Source organism: Podarcis gaigeae (assembly GCF_964106915.1).
Source record: "Podarcis gaigeae genome assembly, chromosome: Z".
NCBI lineage: Eukaryota > Metazoa > Chordata > Lepidosauria > Squamata > Lacertidae > Podarcis > Podarcis gaigeae.
Genome location: NC_139691.1, coordinates 34,735,979 through 34,757,488, shown reverse-complemented (window position 1 = coordinate 34,757,488; position 21,510 = coordinate 34,735,979). Strand labels below are relative to the sequence as shown.

Sequence of the window (21,510 nt, the reverse complement as noted above, 5' to 3'; positions counted from 1 at the left end):
AGGCAGAGTAGACAATACTGAGCTTGCTAGATTGACTCTCTGACCTCATATAAGGCAGCATTCTCTCATAGCACTACAGAGACACAACTGCATAAAAATTCCTCTGACCTGAAGCTGTTAATGAGCTCTGAAAGCTTCTGTGATTGTTATTAATTATTTTGAAAGAAGCTACCTGAACCCTTTTGTCTCTTTACACAATGAAGTTCAGAATGCAGGCCAGCATCTGGGATAACTAACGCTAATAAATACCATCCTTGTTGTTACTGTTGTATTTTTTTTTTACTGAAAATTGTGCCATTCTTTTAAGCCAGTCTCTTTGATCTAGGTGGTTGTCAAGATCTAAACAAAGTTTTGAATTCGCCACCGTCAGAGAATAATCAGAAACTTAAATCCTCTCCATGAAATGAGATTTTTTTGTATCATAAACTCCCCCAAGCAATGTTTGATGTTTTATTAACAGTCCCCACTTTCTCTAATAAAACAAAGACTTCAGCATGTATTCATCTTTGTGGACAATGAAAAAAATTTGTTCACAGGAGAATTCATTCGTCCTTCTTTGGGAAGAATGCTTGAGCTATTTCTGTGAGTCACTTTATCTAAACCATCCTAATTGCAGAGTGGCTAGCTTTGCTTTCGGTCGAAAATCCCTCTGCAGTTTCAGAAGTACACTCAGTAAACCATTGCACGTTTCATTTTTGCCAACTTCCAAACAGCTTTGAAGTGCCACCTAAAATGCCTGTATACAAAGAAGGAGATAAAATCATCCAACTGGAAATTTGAAGACATTATTAGTATGGATGGATGGATCTGTCAATTTTGATTTCTCTCTGTTTCTCACTGTTTCCAAGCCTAAATCCAATCTTCACAATTCTAAATGGGTTTGGGATTAAAAAAAAATAATATCATAAAAATTAACCAGCATTTCACAGTGAGAATATCTCAGGATGGACAAAATTTTGCAAGCACGTTTCCCTAATAAAATATCATTTTTGAACACATCTATTGGTTGCAGAAATGCTTAGCAAAATTTAGAATTTTGCAGGGTGTTTTGGAATGTGCGAATTAGGGACCTGTGCCTTTACAATGCAAACTGAACCAAATTTCTCTCCTATCACTAATGCATCCACTTCATCTGTATTTTCTGGTGACATGAGCTCCACATGCCTCGCCCCCAATGTGGCATATATAAATTGGATTGCTGAGAGAGGTGGAAGGGACATGATTATCCCTCAAATGCATTGGTGTTTCCTATACAGCAATAGGAGAGATCAGAGATGCCTGTCGTGATTGGACCCCTGCTGGGAGGATCGCGCTGCCTCGCTGCCATCAGACACACCCCCCCCCCAGGATTGCGCTGCTGTGCCAATCGCCTCGCCCATGGGCAGATCATGCCTCCCCACCACTCTGGGTGCAGGAACAGCTAGCTCCACCGCTGTTATCAGACATCCAGATATTAGATAGATAGATAGATAGATAGATAGATAGATAGATAGATGATAGATAGATAGATGATAGAGAGATGATGATAGATATAGATATAGATGATATAGATATAGATAGATATAGATAAAATAGATGATAGCATTTTATAGCAATAAAGGAAATTTAAAAACTCCCACCCGTTAGAGATAAAAAAAAGACTTTGAACTTCTTTAGTCTTCCTGCCCAGGCACAAACTATCCTCTCCCCATTACGTTTATTATTTACCTAGGGTGGCTTTCAGCATACACATCTCTTCATGCTCCATCCAGGCAAACACACGGTGTATTGTCGCAGTTGAAGAACACATCCCAGCCAGGTGAAAGCATTTGAAGAGTATGTTGGGAGCAAGTCTAGCAAAGAATCATGCAGTCTGGGAAGAATTCCGTGGGCCACGCAGAGAGGCCAGGGCAGCTACATTTGACCTCTAGGTATGTGGTTTCTTCACTTCTGTCTTATTGCAATGGTGCTGTGAGTGATAGTTCTGAAAGTGGTGGGGAGGCTTAAATGCACATAACCATCAACTTTTCTGTCTGCCTTTTGCCCACCCCCCTGCTTTGCTTGTCAAAAGGCTCTGCACTAAATATCTTTGTTTTATTGACATATGACAGTTCTTTAATAATTGACAAATTTAATATCTGTCACAGCAATAGTGTCAGTGCGTCAACCTTTTGGGGGTGACTACCTGTCTCAAGACATATAGCAACATGCCGAGATTGCCTTGATGAGTGAACAGTTTGCTGAAAGGTCACCATGCAATTATGCTGGGACCTAAACCTTTCCTACAATGATGGTGGTGGGGTGGGGGAGATTGGCAACTTTCCCACTCCAAAGAGGTGGTGAGTACTTTATTTCAAGCTAAGAGCAGGATAAAAGGATATTATTTTTTTGAGACTATCCATCTATCTATCTTTGCACAGATATAGCACAATTATGAGATACTGGCTCTATAACAGGAAACCTTTCTTTTCTTTCATAAATGTTTCTCAACTGTCACAGGGTTGTAATTCAGAAAATGTGTATCTTTCCTACTGGAAGAGATAGGAAATAAATTGTGTGAACCAGAGAAGTGGTGCATTATCCACTTGGCCAGGGATAATCCAGCAACTTCTGGGAAACTATTGGGTTTGATGACTGCCAATATCCCTGTCCATGACTCTGCTCTAAACTCTGATTAGTTGGACCTTCACCTCTGCTCCAACCCCCCCCCCCCAAAAAAAAAAAACCCCACCAGCGCTGCTGTCTTTGCTTCTCCGGTGAGCCTTAACCATGTTGTAGATATTCTGGGTGTTATTTACCATTCAGAGAATTAAGCATTCGGTAAGTGAACATTCGGTTCAAGTCCCCGTGACAGGGTGAGCTCCCGCTGCTCGGTCCCTGCTTCTGCCAACCTAGCAGTTCAAAAGCACATCAAAGTGCAAGTAGATAAATAGGCACCGCTCCGGCGGGAAGGTAAACGGCATTTCCGTGCATTGTGTGGTTCACCAGAAGCGGCTTAGTCATAATGGCCACATGACCCGGAAGCTGTACCCTGGCTCCCTCGGCCAATAAAGCAAGATGAGCGCCATAACCCCAGAGTTGTCCACGACTGGACCTAATGGTCAGGGGTCCCCTTACCTTTTTTAAGTGACTTGGAGGGACATGGGTGGCGCTGTGATCTAAACCACTGAGCCTTGGGCTTGCCGATCAAAAGGTCGGTGGTTCGAATTCCTGCAACAGGGTGAGTTCACAGTGCTCGGTACCAGCTCGAAAGCACGCCAAAAAGTGCAAGTAGATAAATAGGTACTGCTCCGGCGGGAAGGTAAACAATGTTTCCGTGCTCTGGTGTCGGTTTTCTGTCGCGCCAGAAGCAGCTTAGTCATGCTGGCCACATGACCCAGAAAGCTGTCTGCAGACAAACGCTGGCTCATTTGGCCTGTAACGCGAGATGAGCACTGCAACCCCAGAGTCATCCACGACTGGTCATAACTGTCAGGGGTCCCTTTACCCTTTACCTCTAAGTAACTTGGAACTTTTGTAGTTCACCAGCTCTGACCATTAGATTGCATATACCCTGCCCTAGGTTTAGTCATCTTGTTGTCATACTTGTATATTGCTTTTTGAGTGCAGTGGGGTTATCCCAATTAATTTTAAGCTGACAAATAATTGCAAAAATATTGCCAGCAAGGCAAGCGGCAAAGGAGCCGTGGTAGCATTAAAGCTCCAAAATGGTGAGATGAAAACAAATGGAAGAAATCCAGTAGAAGAAATAGGCTCCTCTTAGAAAGGGAGGCAGGGGACACAACATCAGCTCAGGATGGGAGGGATTCCACAGTTTGAGGGGCCACCACTGAAAAGGAAAGGAAATGAGGAAACTGTAAATCAAGCGGTAGGGAACTTCAGGCAAGGTGGCCAAATGTGCACCTCCAAGCCTCTGTATCCTCTGGTCCTCAGGATTCTCTCGAGGCCTCATGCCCTCCCTAGTCACACCTCCTACTGGCCCTGCCTTGCATGCTCCTTAAGTGCTTCTGCCTGCCTGAAACATGCCCTTGATTTCTGACAATGCCTTTTGTTTTCCTAGGTGGATAATAGAGAGAGGACTTACAGTGGGTGTAGGAAGCAGTCTACTGTACAAAGGTAAGATTTGCATTAATTGTGCCACCCTAGCCCTGCCCACCACAGGCATGTAATCCTGGATGGGAATGTGGTCTTTGTGTTAAAATGTGTTTCCGTGGTGTTGATGTAAAGCAGGTGCACCAATTCTAGGGGTGTCTTCAGCCCCTCTGCCAATGTCTCTTGGGACAGAGCAGAGCCGCCACCCCCAGTCAGCTTCCTCCTTGTGGTGGTGAAAGAACGACTGCCCTGCCCTTCCTTGCACTGTCTCCCAACGGGTCACTGCCTCTACAGTGTCTCCCAGTCCAGCCTTCAGGGCAGGTCGAGTGGGGACTACAAACCCTATCATGCCTTGGTGCTGTCCGGCCCCTCCGCTGAGCTCACTTTGTCAGCAGGGCCAGCTGCAATGAGGTCGAAAGCCAGCATCTGAGCACAACACCATGCCATGCAGCCAGGCTCCACGCTCAACCTCCTTCTGATGCTACAGTCATGCATGCGACTGCATCTCATCAAACATGTGCGACATGTGATGATCACCTTTGATGACACCATTAGACATATCAGAGGAGAAAATGCAAAATCTACTCAACCCATTTGACTGATACTGACATAGATTTATGCTGCATGCTGTGGGCTCCATTCAGACACAGGGCTTATTGTATTAGTTTTACTGGTTATAAACCTACCACTCCAGTCCCAATTTCTAACATTCCTTTTACACTGCATTACCTGTTGCAATATGCAACTGTGGTTTATTATTTATTTATTTATTTACATAATGCCGTGCTAAATTTTAAATGGTAGGAAAAACCTGTATGCTGGAATATCACCGCAAACTTCACCACATCAATTTATAATGCAAACCCATGATTTTCTGGGTTAACAAGGTTGCAAACAGATATTTTCCTGGTAGTAACAAAAGAAACAAGTGCTAAAGTTCTGCTGGAATTCCTCTACTTTTCTTAAGGTGCCATTTACATTGTGTGAAAAATCACACAAATTGCTGAAATTATCAGATAGAGAGACATCAGGAAAATGGAACAAAGCGTTGTCTGTGTGCAGCCAGTCACCTCTCCCCACATATTTGAATACTAAAGCCGCATTAACTGACTCGCTCTGCAGGTTGTGAAGCTTGATGCAATAAAGTCCATAATGGTTATTGTAATCAGCTATTTCACTCAGTATAACTAAATGTTCTTCAAAATTGATCAGGTAAAAAGACAAAACAAACAGCTCCGGAGTGATATCAAAGACCCATCAATTACCTGCTAATTCCTTCTCAAGGACATGGAAGAACAAAGCATAGTAAATGTCAGCTATTTGCGTACTTCCCAATGCTGATTTATTTAAAAGTGTTATTTCCCCCATTTTTGCAATAGCTTGTTCTCTGTTTGGGAGCAGGTCAGCTGCATGGTTTTAGTTTTTTGTTAAATGGTTAGCTTTTGAAATGTCTTTCTGTATGAGCATGGTGGGTGGGTGAAAAGGGGAGATGTCTATTTTTGCACTTTAATTCCCCATCCTCCCTTAGAACTTTCCTCCCTTGTTGTATTTATGGCCAAAACAGACATGGAAGCTTTTTAAAAGGAAAAAGGAAATTTCCCAAACTTTAAACCCTAAACCAGAGCTTTCCAAACTGTGTGTCATGACATATTAGTGTGTCAGCTGCAGTGTGTAGGTGTGTCACGCACAGGCTCCCCACACTCCTCCCAGGGCTGGAAAGGGGTTTGTTTAACCTCTGGTTTGCTAGTAAAACAGAATTATTGTGTCGCAAAATGATGCATGTCTAAAAAGTGTGTCACCAACATGAAAAGTTTGGAAAGCTATGCCCTAAACCTTAAACCCCAAACCTTAAAATGGCCAATTCTCCCCAGGCTGCTTTCAATCAGTAGGCCTCATCCCACTCCAACATGCAAACATATTTGCTAGTCCCCATCCACCTGCCATCTTTCTTAATCAAGGGTGTGGACTGGGCTGTTAGCTTCTTACACCTTAATCAAAGTTCTGTCCCTGTAAGGTGCTACTAGACAATTATTATTTTTTATTTATTTCCCCCCTCAGAAGATGCCTTATAACATTTCGGGCCATTAGGAAATCTAGCTTAGGACCATTTGTGCTGATGAGCAGTAACTCTTCAGCAATTCAAGCAGAGATCTTTCCCAGCCCTACCTAGAAATGCCAGGAATTGGAACAGGTATCTGTTTTTTTGCTGCAAAGCATGTACTCTATCCATACTCTCTCCATTGGAGGAACTGCAGCTTTGGGAGAAAGATTAATAGCAAGTGGAGAATCGATACTGGGAAAAGGGTTAAAGCCTACCTTCCTAATACAATTCCCTCTGCAGCTGTTTTTAAATAAATATGTATCAGAAGTTCTAATGCTGTACTTTTGGGCTTTAGGGATGGAGGAGAAATTCGATTCATTTAACATTTAAAGGCAAATCTACCTAATTCACACTTTCCAAACAATGCACAAACCAAACATATATTTTCTTCAAAATTTGCACTTGCCTGAATTGTACAATGTAGTTCTCCAGCCAAGCAACATGCACAAAAATAAATAAACTAGGGTAAAGTGTGCATAAATTAGTGAAACCAACATTGGAGCCAGTGTGGTGTAGTGGTTAACAGCGGTGGACTCATAATCTGGTGAACCGGGCTGGCGTCTCTGCTCCTCCACTTGCAGCTGCTGGGTGACCTTGGGCCAGTCACACTTCTTTGAAGTCTCTCAGCCCCACTCACCTCACAGAGTGTGTGTTGTGAGGGAGGAAGGGAAAGGAGAATGTTAGCCGTTTTGAGGCTCCTTTAGGTAGTGATAAAGCAGGATATCAAATCCAAACTCTTATCTTCTTCTTCTAAAGGAAACTGTTTTACAAAGTGCAAAATTGCATACAAAAATATGATATTGGGAGAAATTGGTACTAAAATATTGACGAAATGTTGATTTTTATGAAGATAAAACTTTGTGAACTGTTATGGAAATTAAACTTAGTATTGGAAAAATGAGAAATGGAGAAATACCGAAAGATTCAACCATCCCTAGTCCCTAATCTAGTTTTGCTTTCGGCCTCCTTCCCATTCAGCTACAACTGCCTGATGCAAACATGGCCACAACATCTCAGTTTGCCCTTTGCTGGCATAACATGGAACAAGGATTTTTTAACTGTATAAATCAAGATTGAGAAGGGATTTATTCAGATAGGTCCATTACAAATAAAATCTTTGTATACAGAACTGCAGATATAGTCAGAAATCTTGAAGCTTTTTAACTCCCTGGGACACCTGCCATTTCAGCATCCCAATCATAAGTCAAGGTGTGAATTTAAGCAAGAAAAATAACTTGATAGTGGCAGGTGGCACTTAATCTATAGCAGATTAAAAAGTTAAGTTTTAGAGAAACTTTTGTGGAATGATGGCACTTTCATGAAGCATTCCTCATTTTGTTCTCACAGATACATTCCTACGAAATGATTGGCAACAATCTTTGAACACAGATTCCTTGATGCAATGCCTGTCTAAACCATACTGAATTCCTTTGAGTGACTAGGGAACCAAGACAGTCATTTAGCATGATATCCCTTGGCTGCATTTGCTAAGCTTTGCTCAGTTCGTTATTATTTCTCAAAACCACCCTCCTCCCCAAGTACATGTGCACAGAAACAACCTTTGTCAAATTGCACACAGCCTAGGTGACATATTTTAGGCCAATTTCTCTCTCTCCTCTGTATTTCTTACATTCTTAAAAGAGGAGAATGGTACTGCAACATTTGAAATAATAAAACTGTCATTAAATCCCAAGAGATTTCCCCCCCCCCCCCGCCAGCATGTGCAATAAATTCTTTGCATTTTTTAAACGATTGCTTTATTCTCTATCTCACAAGTTTTCACAGTGAATAAAAGTAATATATTTTTGCATGCCACCCCAGTTTCTGAGTGATGCAAGGTTCTAAGGGTAACCCAAAATTTGGTTTCCTTGGAATGAGAAACAGCGGGACAATGTTTTTAAGCAGAGGCTGAATGGCCATCTCTTATGGATGTTTCATTTGAAATCCCAGCATTGAACTAGATGACTCTTAGGGTTTGAGCTTGGAGCAACCAGCTGAGACTTCCTTATATGCTGGAGTTCACATGTTGGACAGTAGAAGTAACTTTTCCCCAATGTGAGCAGGAGTGACTTAGCTAAGCTTGGCAGGTCATTTTACTCTATGGCATTAACTATTTCATGCATTGATTAGACTTAAGCATATTGCTTAAATGAGACTAGTTATCCCACATCTTTGAGATGGCCTCCTTCCCTATGGTAGTACAACTCTAGGCCAGAGGCAGTGTATCTCTGAGTGCTTTTTGCTGAGGGATGAACAATGGGCGAGGGCTGTTGCCTTCATCTTCTGCTTGCGGGATTCTCTGTTGGGTTGCAATTGTTGGAAACTGGGTGCTGGGTTAGATGGACGTTTGGTTGTATCCAGCAGAGCTCATCTTGCCAGGCTCCTTTTTAAAACATCTCTATAACAGAGTTCTAGAAACAGTGGCAACTAATTTGATCCCTTCTCCTTTCAAAGAGGCTCTTAAATTTGATACTCATGAATAAAGCAGTGGAGGAGCTGACATTTTGGTCTGATTAACAGTCTAAGGGTGTTGTAAATGAACTAGAAGAGCACCATTGTTTGGTTACTGACCTCTTTATATGCATTCTTTATGAGCTGTGATCTCATAAGCTGGTGGCTTTTGTTTCCCATTGCTTTCCTCTGGGCAGACAACATTTATGGCAACTTTGCTTCTGTTTGGTAAGGGATTTCTTATCCATCTACACCCTTTTTTTTGCATCTGCCTTCTTTGGATGGTTGTATTTACTGCCACATCACAGTGAACGTCTTATAGATTTTCCTGTATAGAGAAGAATTATTTGCTCCCTGAGGGAGAAAATATAATTCCTGGTGCCTTTAACTGAGAAGGCTTAAGTTCAGCCAGCCTGATCCATTCAGTTACTTGTGAATGAAGAATTTATTCTATAAAAAGAGAGAACAAGAGCCTGGCCCTTATGATGCTGGGTGAGGGTCAAAGATTACCTTCTAGACATCCATGTGAACAATAACTGTGTCTGTACTGACTGGAAGCAATTTCTTTATTAAAATAATGTGGTCTTCAATGGATGGGTGCGGAAGGTAAGGATCTGGCTTCCTGGCCAAATCCAGTTCTCTGATCTACAGTATATGATCACACAACCTCATCATTTTGCAGGGGATGGGAAGGACAAAAGGCATTCTATCCTCCCCCCAGGGATGTAAATAAATAACCAATTAAGCAACACCCAGTCCGTCAGCTAAGTATGTGTGCTGTGGCTGGTTTGCTCCTGGCACAAATTTCGCATATCCCACGTTGTTGGCATCCGTCTTGAGAGATAATGGAAAGCACCTCTTGGGGGTGAAGTCAAACTGCTGTGTTAGCAGTACTGAAGTGGCTTTCCCAGGGTGCAAGCCTGGGCAGTATGTATGGCTGTCCTGGGCTGCCCAGATGACAAGATCGCCCTCTTGGCCTCATTGATGTGGCCCAAAGGACAGCAGAACAAAACAAAAACTCTTATAAGTTGTGGTGGTGGGGTGACTAAATCAGTTGTGATTCCATTTTATTGTTTTGGCAGCTGTGTAGGTGAGACAAGCACAGGAGCCCTGAGAGCGCGAAAAGTTGGCAACTCATTTCTGTCTCTCAAGCTGCCCTACCTACCCCCAACTTTCTCGGGCTGCTCCTGTCCCCTAGAAAATGCCTCTGTCCCCTCCTTCACCATGTCCGCTTGTGACATCACAGGCAGTTGGTAGATGTTTGTTTGTAACATCATAGGCAGTCTGTAGCCAACAGCAACAGCTGAGGCAACATCTGCACAGACCCAACCCCCAGGCCTCACAATTGTGGGGGCACCTCTGCAGTCATTTCTTTAAAATACTTTTATTGCAAAATAAATAATTTAGAAAGGCATTTATTTCTTGGGAGTGGAGAGTGGGAACCAGCAGCTGGCTGGCTTAAGCCATGCAGTTCTCTTCATGACTTTTGCAGTTGGTCTCTGAGAAAACCTCACCAGCTTCAGACATCCCTATTTTTTAAAAAAAGAAATAAATAAAGCAAAGAAAGATACGACTGCTGAGGTGCCCTCACAATTTTGAGGCCTGGAAGGTCTATGCAGATGTTTCACTGGTTGTTGCTGTTGGCTATAGACTTCCTGTGCTGTCACAAACGAACATGGCAAATGAGTGGAAAGAAGAGGTTTCTAGTGGGTGTGAGAAGTTTAAGCACACTTTATAGAAAGGTGGAAATAATGTAACATTTAAAAAGGTAAAGGGACCCCTGACCATTAGGTCCAGTCATGACTGACTCTGGGGTTGCGCGCTCATCTCGCTTTACTGGCCGAGGGAGCCGGCATACAGCTTCCGGGTCATGTGGCCAGCATGACTAAGCCGCTTCTGGCGAACCAGAGCAGCACATGGAAATGCCATTTACCTTCCCGCCAGAGCGGTCCCTATTTATCTACTTGCACTTTGACGTGCTTTCGAACTGCTAGGTTGGCAGGAGCAGGAACCAAGCAACGGGAGCTCACCCCGTCATGGGTATTCGAACTGCTGACCTTCTGATCGGCAAGTCCTAGGCTCAGTGGTTTAACCCACAGCACCACCAGCATCCCTAATGTAACATGTAGTTTGCTCCTAATACCCCTGCCTACATGGGTAAAGTGGGGTGGAGGGGAAAGGACGTATTTTTGCTGTTGAAGTGACTGGTCAAAGCAGGTTAATTTGGGAAAGCAAATTGCTATTGAAGTACTTGTTAGTGCTGCACCAAGAAAACACTCAACTCCATCATGGGAAAGGTTGCTGAAGATCCAAAGCAGCACAATCGAATACAGCAATAATAGGCAATTTTCAAAATACAGAGATTTGTAATGGGAGAAAGCAGAGAGCATATAAAACAGTTTAAGTAGCAGCGCCCACCACATCAGCTATAATTTACTTATAAAGCATAGTGCAACAGCTAGACATTACAAACAGCATACCACATCAGTTTGATGTTAATTCAACTATTTACAACCACATTCCTGGCCACTTAGTCAATACCTGAATTCCTAATTCAGTTGTTTCTCTCTTATCCAATGCTGATTTACTGTGCTACCATACATTTGTTTCTGGTTGCTGACCCCCAGGTTTTTTACCTGGAATTGAGTTTCTGAAAGGGCCTAAATTGTCACCCCCTTTTTTGGGGGGGGGGTAGTGTCCATTTGGACTGGTATGGTGGAAGGCAACGAGGCCAACTGTAGATGGAGGGAGAGGGAGAGGCAGAGGCAGAGTTAAGGACAGCAAAGTCAACTAACACTAATCTTGCTTCCATCCTCCTTCCTGTTGAGTTCTACATGGGCACATCTGAGACTAAAGAGGAGGAGGAAGCTGGCAGCCACTGCTGGAACCTGAACTGGTGGTAAGTAAGACGGCAGGTAGATGCAGACTGACTGAAGGGAGACCAAGGTTGATGGGGCAGTGCCCCATTTGCCCTAAGGAAGTACCGTATTTTAAGTTCCATATGATGACGCACCTGACCATAAGACGCACCTAGTTTTTAGAGGGGGAATGCAAGGGGGGGGGGGGAATCTTTAAAGGGAGCGCTGAGCATCCCAGGCTCTGCTCAGCGCTCCCTTTCACGAGCCACGTGGAGCGTGTGTGCAGCACTTGCAGGCTTTTTCCTGAGTAGGGAGAAGGGCAGTCCGTCACCGATGGTCTGGCCTTCTCCTTCCCTGGGGAAAAGCCCCCGAGCTCCGCGCGACTCTTGGGGGCTTTTCTGGGAGGTGGGGGAAGGGGCTAAGCCAGAAGCTAGAACAGCAAGCGGGAGCGCTGCGCAGCGCTCCCTCTTGCTATTCTGGCTTCTGGGATAGTCGCACCAAGCCGCCTCAGGGCAGCGGGATGAAGGCTCCCCGTGCCCTGCAGAGGCTTCACGCGGCTAAGCCAGAAGCTAGAACAGCAAGACAGAAAGCTGCGTAGTTATCCCTCTCACTGTTCTGGCTTCTGGGATAGCCACACAGCCTGCATTCACTCCATAAGACGCACACACATTTCCCCTTACTTTTTAGGAGGGGAAAAGTGTGTCTTATAGAGCGAGAAATACAGTAGCCTCCATTGTTGCTTTTATTACATTTTAGCAGCAACGCTCAGGAAAAGTTCCAATCCCCTTAGCCCAATTTTTTCATAGATGCTTTTCTTTTAGGGGAGCATTTGCAAAGTCAGGATGGGACCCACTCAAAGACAAGCCCACTGGTTCCATAAAGTCTAGAGCCACTTTGCCTATTATACAAAGTGCACCTCAGATGTTTGAAGTGTGCATTTCAAAATGGAGCATGTGAATGCAAGCAGTACCAGTTTACAAGCAATAGTACTGTTGGGAGTGGACATCAGTCAGTCTTAGTTTCTCGGGGTCCCGGTCCCCCCCGCCCCATGTTAAATTTCATTTCTGCTTTAGTTTGTGATTTATTATTTATTTTAAACGAAGTCCTTGTACAAATTCAGCAGCATTTTAATGGGCATTAATCCATCCATACACAGCTTTGTTTGCAGTTTTCCATAAGTTGCATACTCACAATTTCCTCAAATATAATGCTCATAGGTGTGCTATTTTCAATTATCTGTGCATTGCTGCTGCTGCTGAACTGCAACATCATAACATTTGCAAAGATGCGGATTTCAAATGTTAGCTTCTTGAGCTTGTATATTGTTTTAGTTAGTTAGGATTTAGTTAGTTAGTTAGTTAGTTAGTTAGTTAGTTAGTTAGTTAGTTAGTTAGGATTTAGTGCACATGAGCAAAGTGAACCAAATTTAACCCCCATTTGTAAATACCATGCTCAGAGACAATGCTTTCTAAGACCTAGGTCTGTTTGTTTTTACAGATTTTGATCGTTAAAAATCAAGTCCCTTAGACCTACTGCATATAAACAGTAGATGAAACATGGAAGAAAAATCCTGCTCCACATAGCAAAGAAAGTTCTTGTCATATTTATATAATAGTGACTGCAGCAGCAGCAGCAGCAGCATCATTACAGCTCCATATCACTACTGTGCTATGCCCCCCACTGGGAAAATGGTGGAGGAGTGTGGCTGACTGTGCTGCAGCTTGTCAATCAATCATGAAATAGCAGAATGAGGTAACTACTGCCATTATTTCAGTCTGGTCCTAGGGGGACATGCCAGGCAACAGTGGAAATTGTGAGCTGATTAAATGGGACTTAATGGGCTACATTTCTCATTGTGGCTCACATTTGTTGCAAGCCTTTTAATTGTGTTAGGGAGCAGCTTCAACATCTAACAGATTGTAAGGATTGTTATTGTTTCACTAATTGGTGACAATCAAGTGAAATGCAATGCAAGCGCGCAGCTCGCTTGGGTGCTCCTGGGTGACCCCAGAAGAGGTCCAGAGCTGGCAGAGTTAGTTTCTTTTGCCCAGGGGGATGGTTTCCAGATGCCCTTTCAGTGCTAAGCTGGAAAGATTGTTCATTAGGCCAGTCAGAGAACTAAATCAACTGTTGCGCCTCATACACAGTTGTTAAACATAGATGTTGTGCCTTTCAGATTATGTTCTGAAAGATAGCTGGAGGTTGGTAGGCTTTTGTGTGGTTGTCTCAGCTCACTGTAACCTCCAGAGAAATGCACTCCGTATAAATTCATCCACACTACACAGCTCACTCTGTGAACCCATTTGCTGAAATCATGTATAAGTGTATTACTATAGCATATAATCATTTGGAAACTGTAGCTGTGTTTTGTCATTCTTTCCCAGCAGTGATGGTGCTGTTGGGGACTGTGCATGCCTTCCTCCCCGGTTATATCTCACAGGTGTCAAGGGCATACATTCCAACATCTCATTGATTAAAATTAGTGAGACACCTTTTGTGCTTGTAGCCATAGCTCAGTGGTAGAGTATTTACATTGCATGCAGAAGGCTCAATCCCCAAAATCTGCAGGTAGGACTGGGATAGAACCCTGCCTGAAATTCTGGAGAGCCATTACCAGTCAGTGTAGTGGTCTAACTCAGATTCCTATGTCCTTACTCTCCATATTCTCAAATCCTCCATAATACACATTGGTTTTTGGCTGTTCCACATTATAGCTGTCTATGATTTTAAAATATATGAGGATTTAGGCTTCAGTCCTCTGCACAGGGTGGGCACTCTATGACAGTCAACTTAATTTCATGCTTATTACCAAGGAGGGGAAAATGGAAGGGTGTGGCACAAAAAGATATACAGGAGGCAGGGAAAGGAGAGAGGGAAGAGATGGAAGGAGGGAGAGATATTCAGAAACTGTTAAGAAATTATGACTCCCAAGCTCTTGCATATTATTTTTCATAGAACAGAATTGCATTTCCCACCCTAGAATGTAGTTGCATCTTTAAAAATATATTCTCTGCAAGTCTTGTATACAGACATACTGTTATGCATGTCCTCCCCAATTATGTAAGCAATTGAAATACGAAAGCAGTCAAGACAAATGAGACACTTCCAGCAGGTCTACATTATACATACCCAGCTGCAAGCAACATCTTACTACTGTTAGGTGTCTCCGATCTAGACAGCTGGTGACGCATTCAAGCCATTTGGAAAAGAGGAATGCACTTCTGGGGCCCAATTTGCTTGCTTAGATGCATAGGATTAGGAAACCTTAAAGCACATGGAAGCAATACAACTCCCTATGCTCTCTCTATGATTGATAAATCTAGAAAGTATTTACATTGCTGCATATGTTAGCTGAATCAAACCAATTCACAACACTGTCACTCCCTAGTTTCAACCTGCAAAGAGTATTTATGACTCTTACTCCCTCTTGCAAACTCTTTGACGTATCATTGCATTAGAAAAACTATGTCCATCAAACAGTGACCAGCCCTTTTCTAGAGAACATGATGACCCACTAAGCTTATCAGAGTACTAGGTAAAGGTACCCATGACTGTTAGGTCCAGTCGTGGACGACTCTGGTGTTGCGGCACTCATCTCGCTTTATTGGCCGAGGGAGCCGGCGTACAGCTTCCAGGTCATGTGGCCAGCATGACTAAGCCACTTCTGACGAACCAGAGGAGCACACGGAAACGCCGTTTACCTTCCTGCCGGAGAGTTATCTATTTATCTACTTACACTTTGACATGCTTTCAAACTGCTATGTTGGCAGGAGCAGGGACTGAGCAACAGGAGCTCACCCTGTCGCAGGGATTCGAACTGCCGACCTTCTGACTGGCAAGTCCTAGGCTCTGTGGTTTGGACCACAGCCTCACCCGTGTCCCCTTCAATCAATCAGTGTACTAGGTAAAGGTAAAGGGACCCCTGACCATTAGGTCCAGTCATGGCCGACTCTGGGGCTGTGGCGCTCATCTCGCTTTATTTGGCCGAGGGAGCTGGCATACAGCTTCCGGGTCATGTGGCCAGCATGACTAAGCTGGCTCTAGTGAACCAGAGCAGCGCACGGAAATGCCGTTTACCTTCCCGTCGTAGCAGTAACTATATATCTACTTGCAATTCTTGACGTGCTTTCGAACTGCTAGGTTGGCAGGAAATCAGAGTACTAGATCCCCCCCATATTGATGAAGTCACCCAACCTGATGACTATGTACTTCAGAAGTGGAAAACCTATGGCACTCTGTAGCTTGTTGCACTCCACTTCCCACCAGCCCCAGCCAGTAGGCCCAATGGCTATGGACGATGGAAGCTGTAATGCAGCAGTGGCTGGGGACCACAGATACTTAATTCCAGCACAATGGAAAGGCATCCTCATTGCAGCTGACTGGTGTGTGTGTGTGTGTGTGTGTGTGTGTGTGTGTGTGTGCATCCATATCCCAGTTCAATAATACTCTAACAACAGTACAACAATCCAGTAAAACAAAGGCAAAGCTTTAGAGCATACCACAGTATAGTTTCAGCCATAGTTTTTTACGTCTTACTCAGAACAGAGAGCCAGAAAACTATACTGAAGCACCATGAAAAGCAGAAATTAAGATGATAATACACATGGGTTAGAATGGTGCTTAAAGGCCTGGGGAATTATTATTTTTTTAAAAAAAACTTTGCTTGACACCAAAATGGAGAGGCGTCAGGAGAGCATTCTCTGGTGAGATCATGCTGCAGCTGGGAGGCCACAACTGAAAAGTCTTTATTTCCACAGTAGTCATTTTACATACTTCAGTTTGCAGGTGCATTTGATGCCTGAAGAAGGGGCTGTGCCTTGAATTGTGACAGGGCCTCTTGACTGTGTGGATGGAGGATGGAGAGATGTGGAGGGGAAGAAACCTGGTTTGTGCATTGCTGGAATGTATCCTAGTGTACAAAGGCTCATTCAATGCTCTGGTCATGCAAAAATCTGCCTCTGGCCATGCCCACCACTGGCATGCAACTCCTAGAAGAATGCCCATATGGGAATGTGGCCCTCAGGATGAAACAGTTATCCACTCCTGCTTTATTGCCTATCCTGTAAACCAGTATTGCCACCACTGAGAGTTCCTGAGTCCAGCAGCAACAGCTCCCAGCAACTTTGATTGTAATGCATTGACACCTGATGAATCCTCATACCTTGGGGTAATATGCTGCCAAAAAGAGGAAGACTGAACCCTGCTCCAATAGGTAGATAGTGTTGACTTCAGGCATCCAACGTGGTACCTTCATCTTTGAAAGCACATTTCCATCCCTCTTAAGTCTGCTCCAGCACACTGTTTGGGAATCACTGGCCTATTTCAGTCAAATTGTGTTCATCTCTCTGCTACTTTTTAGTTGCAAGACAGAAGGAATTTTATTAATATTACACAAAGTTTTGAATGATTTACTAGAACCCTGCACCCCAGCAGATGGTGTTACTTCACATGCTGTGTGCCAGCATCTCATAATGGCACTGTGACTTTAAGACCATTTGAGGTTATTCCTTGTAACATGTGGCAGCAGATTGAGCTAGCCAGGTGATCTTGCAAATCGTGTTTCTGCACCATAAAGTACCATAGTTTGGAAGCCATTTTCATAAAGCTAATGTCAGCAGAGAGAAGGCAGCAGCAGAGGTGGTAAATAAATGAATGATAGCTAAATTAGATGATGATAGACGATGTGGGAGTATGCGTGAAATCAAGGGATATATGCTCATGGCTATGGTTTGGACTTATACTTTAAAAATAGCTTGACTGAGAGTGAAGCACACAGAGAGAAACAAACTTTCCCCCCCTTTTTTAATGGGTGAAACATTTTGGAAACCTCCTCAAGTCTCCTACTCAACCACCAAGTTTGTTGGCTTTTAACTGTGGATTCCCTTTATGCTGCAACCCTGGCTGGCATTTCAGAAATGGGCAAGGTGAACAAAATGCCTACTGCTGTACACAACACACACACAAACCCAAACTATTTAAGGGTGTGTTGGGGTGAAGTGAAATTTGCTGCAAAAGGAGGTCAAATGGTCTCTTGTTTGACCTCCAGCAACACATGGAAAGGTTTTGTTGCATTTATTAGCATCCTCAAATCAAAGGCCCCCACAGATGCACATGACAGATGGCCATCAAGCACATCTACCTAAAAACCTCCAATAAAGGAGAGTCCACCATAGAAACATAGTCAAGCATGGCTCTCATTCAAGCTTCTGCCACCTTCCAACCCAGCTCTCACACTCACCACTCTGCTATTGTCCTTCTCACTACCTGCCAGATGAGGGTGTGGGGCAATTTGCCATTTGAAACAGAGGAGCTTCTTTTGTCAGACCAGTGACTATGTTTAGGTCCATTTACCAAGAAGCTAGTCTGGCTACTTCAAAAATTGAATACTCCAATAGGTTTTAAACCTGACTAACCCCAACCCCCAAAGTCACAACAGTGTTCATACAATCTCATCCACAATCAAGAAAGATACAGATTCCAGGTTTGAGGTCCAGGAGCTTTCTGTTGGGACTTAAAACTCCACCAGCTGCTGTGGCTAGCACCATTCATCAGGTTACTTCATGGCTGAGTGGGGATTTGAACCCAAGTCTCCTAGTCATAGTCCAACACACTAACCCTCATACATTTGCCAAGGAGGCCATGCCAGCAGCCTCAGACCTTAGCTTGTGAGCTTTGGGCCAGTAAGAACACAAGGAGCAAGGACTGACTCTGTGTCTCAGAGCCCTTCCAGATGATAAGCCTTGAGGATTTACTTTTATTATGTTTTCTGTTGCCACTCAGGATCTTCATTGTTGTCCCTTATTTTTTCTCTTTTTCTCCAACCTGCACTGAATTTGTCAGTCTCTTTCAATGGAGGTTTCAAATACAAATCTAGCTGATTATCAGTCCTGTAGAACAGGAGAAGAGGTGGGAAGACTTCAAGCGTGTCACTTCCAGGGTTGTAAGAGGGCACCGTTTTTCATCCCCCAAGTATTAATTGCAAGCAGTATTGTTTCCATCCTGCTACACTTCGTCTTTCACCAAAAGCTTCATTATTCACCTTGCTGCCTGCTGTGGTGAAATTACATAGCCATTATGTTATCCCACCCAATTCATTTCAATGCAAGAGAAAGACAATGCAAATGGTGAATATAGAATCAATTATTTATCATTTGTGTGCTGAAAGCACCACCAACAAATATCAATAACAGTTGATGAATTGATTTTCTTTGCAGACATGGGATGAATAAGTGAACATTGGCAATTTCCGCTCCTGTTTACATCTTTTTTCCCTATAATTCTCTAAAACCCAGGATCTACCAGCCAGAGCCTGGTGTCAAAGACATACCATTAGAATTAAAGAACAGCATCTGAGCACACTGCAAGCCTAGGAATTGGTTTTCAGTACCAGAACCAAATTGAACTTAGTCTTTTGACCCCTGTTCTGTGAAACAGCATTCATGCTGAGATACGACAGGCACCCACAACCTGCACTTTCTGGAAACAATTGAAGGTATTTTTGTTCCGACAAGATTTCCCAGCTGGACAAATAGGTCTCTGCCACTGGTGTCTGTTTTTTATTGTCTTTAAGTTTATCTGCTGTTATTTCATGTATCATTGTTTTTAAGCTGTGTTTGCATTTTGTGCATTGCCTTGAGACATGTGTGTGGAAGGCAATTAAATTAGTAGTAGTCGTAGTAGTAGTAATAAAATGCAGGTCCTGCAAACTGGAAGCATCAGTGTTTTCCTTATATGTGAAAAAGTGACAAGCCTTTTACCAAAATATGATTGAAGTTTGGTAGAGCTGTCTGTCAGGGGGCCATGGGAAATTCCATCTTGGTTGGATCTGGCTTTCTGATCTCCAGTCAACCATCCCTGAGTTAGATTATATGCACACACACTCCAATTATGTTTATTATTTTCAACAGAATGCTTCCTGGTGGATTGTGTCCTTGCTCTATGCTTCAACCCCAATTTCCCAGTGCAGTCACCCATGTCTTAGATAGATTTCCCAGATCGCATTTAGTATATTTGTCTGTGCATTAGTGACTATTAAGTGGTTTCTCTTTAGGTAGAAGCTCTCTTCTTCTTCTTCTTCTTCTTCTTCTTCTTCTTCTTCTTCTTCTTCTTCTTCTTCTTCCTGGTTAGTTCACACAAGCCCTAGGAATAAATAAGGGACTGAGGTTTGTAAAGGAAGATGGAAAAGCTTGATTGGGTCTCCATCATTTTCTCACTGGCAATTTTCAGGTATTATTTCCTATTGCCAACCTGTCAATCAAAATGAATTCTTCTCTGTGATGCTGTTAGCTCCTGTGTATAAAAAGATTTTTGGATTAACAGGCAGGTCCCTAACAGTTGAAAGTGAGATTGCTTAATAAGATTTGCTGGTAAATACAGGGCTGTGGAACACTATTAAATAAACCACATGAGGATTATGGAGTAATTCACTTAGTGGAGGGCAGAATTTACTCTCTGGGATGAATCTATTTGGGGACAGATGTAAATACACTTTTGATGGGAGACCCTCTGGTCGCTTTCTGGGTCAGCAGGGACTAATCAATCTGTACTCTCTTGTAAACTACATACAGCGAGATTTGCTTCCTCCAATGCATACAGGCTAGGGATTCTTCCAGAACTCTCAATTACTTGGTGTAGTTTCTATTGTGAAACTGATTCCTGCCCTCCAGCACTCCCATCCCCCCCCCCAATTTTGTACAGAGCACTGTAACAGTAGTGGACCTTGCCATCTCAAATTTCAGCAGTGACCTGTGTGATTCCAAAATCCAGTGCTCCCTGCCTCTCACTGTCCATTAGACTTCATAGTTGTGGTGCCTGCTGTGGTACCCCAGAAGCTCCACACTTGGTGCAACCAAATTGATCACGGTTGTGCTGATGCAAGTGCACCATTCTTCTTTCTGATTCCTGCTCTCCTCCCAGCGGACATTCCTCATCTGGTTGGTGGTGTGAATACTGGACTGATTGTCTGAAGGTCATACCCAAATTGCCTCTGGCTGCACCCTCCTCAAGCACATACAGCCCCCTGTTAAACATGGGGGAAAGGGGCCCTCAGACTGGAATGTAGCCTTTTGTACAAATGCTGGATTTGCATGTATTGCTCCACCCACAAATTTCTTCTGACCATGCCCACTTTTGCCACCAGCACCAACAGCTCCTTGGAAAATTAAATATGGTACAATGCAGCCTGCAAGCTAGAAAATATTCTTCACCCCTGTTCTACTCAAAAGAAAGTCTGGCTGAGGTATACTCCCAGACATACACCCAGAGAGGGTACAGGATTGTACCCTTTGGCCACAGTTTTATACCGGCTCCCCTAGTAGTATTTCCTACTGAAGTCAACACGACTTACTGCTGAGTAGTACTGCACAATACATAGGATTGCACTGTGAGCCCCCCCGCCCCCCGCATTCCATATTACATTTATCTTCTCTCTGTGGCAGGTCTTATCACCATCAGTTTATCAGCCTCCCTTCCAAAGTAAGAACATTTCTTGTGAAGAAGAAAGCATTTTCTTTGCTGCCAAGATACGGAACGACTATCCTCCAAACTCCACTGAAGCCTCCTGTGTGGGAACTACAGGTAAGAAATCACTCATTCCATTTGATTACAGCCCATCTGCAACCCCCCAAAGAGCGGCACTGGCATCTTAGAATAAAGTTTATGAATCGTTCTGCAGAAGAGAAATCAGCCTTTTGAAACATATTTTGTGCCGGCGATGGCAGGCGAAAGACAGAAAGCTTCCTTTTGAAACCCTTAATAAAATATAAGTGTTGGATAACTGGCTACATGCTTTTCTCTTTGAGAAAGTTTCATATGCTCAGGGACTGAGTCCTGATAAGAAATATGAATGCATTTCAACATCAAAAACCTTGGAAGAAATGCAAAGCAGAAGAGAAAGACAGCTGGAGGTAGCTTGGAGGAGGAGAGGAGCTGACATCCATACAGATGACCTGCACAAAGCAATGCACACATCCTAGAAAACAGAGGCCCATAATGGGGGGGGGGGGTTGATGGGGGGGGATTCAGGTGCAT

The 21,510-nt window shown here is 43.5% G+C and overlaps 1 long non-coding RNA gene across 1 annotated transcript; it reads left to right on the top strand.

Moving 5' to 3' along the window:
* Positions 1 to 1,716: 1,716 nt before the first annotated feature.
* LOC310837077 lies at positions 1,717 to 21,251 on the top strand. Its single transcript, XR_014560412.1, has 3 exons — positions 1,717 to 1,910; positions 4,040 to 4,095; positions 20,919 to 21,251. It is a non-coding gene; the product is annotated as an uncharacterized lncRNA (long non-coding RNA).
* Positions 21,252 to 21,510: the final 259 nt, after the last annotated feature.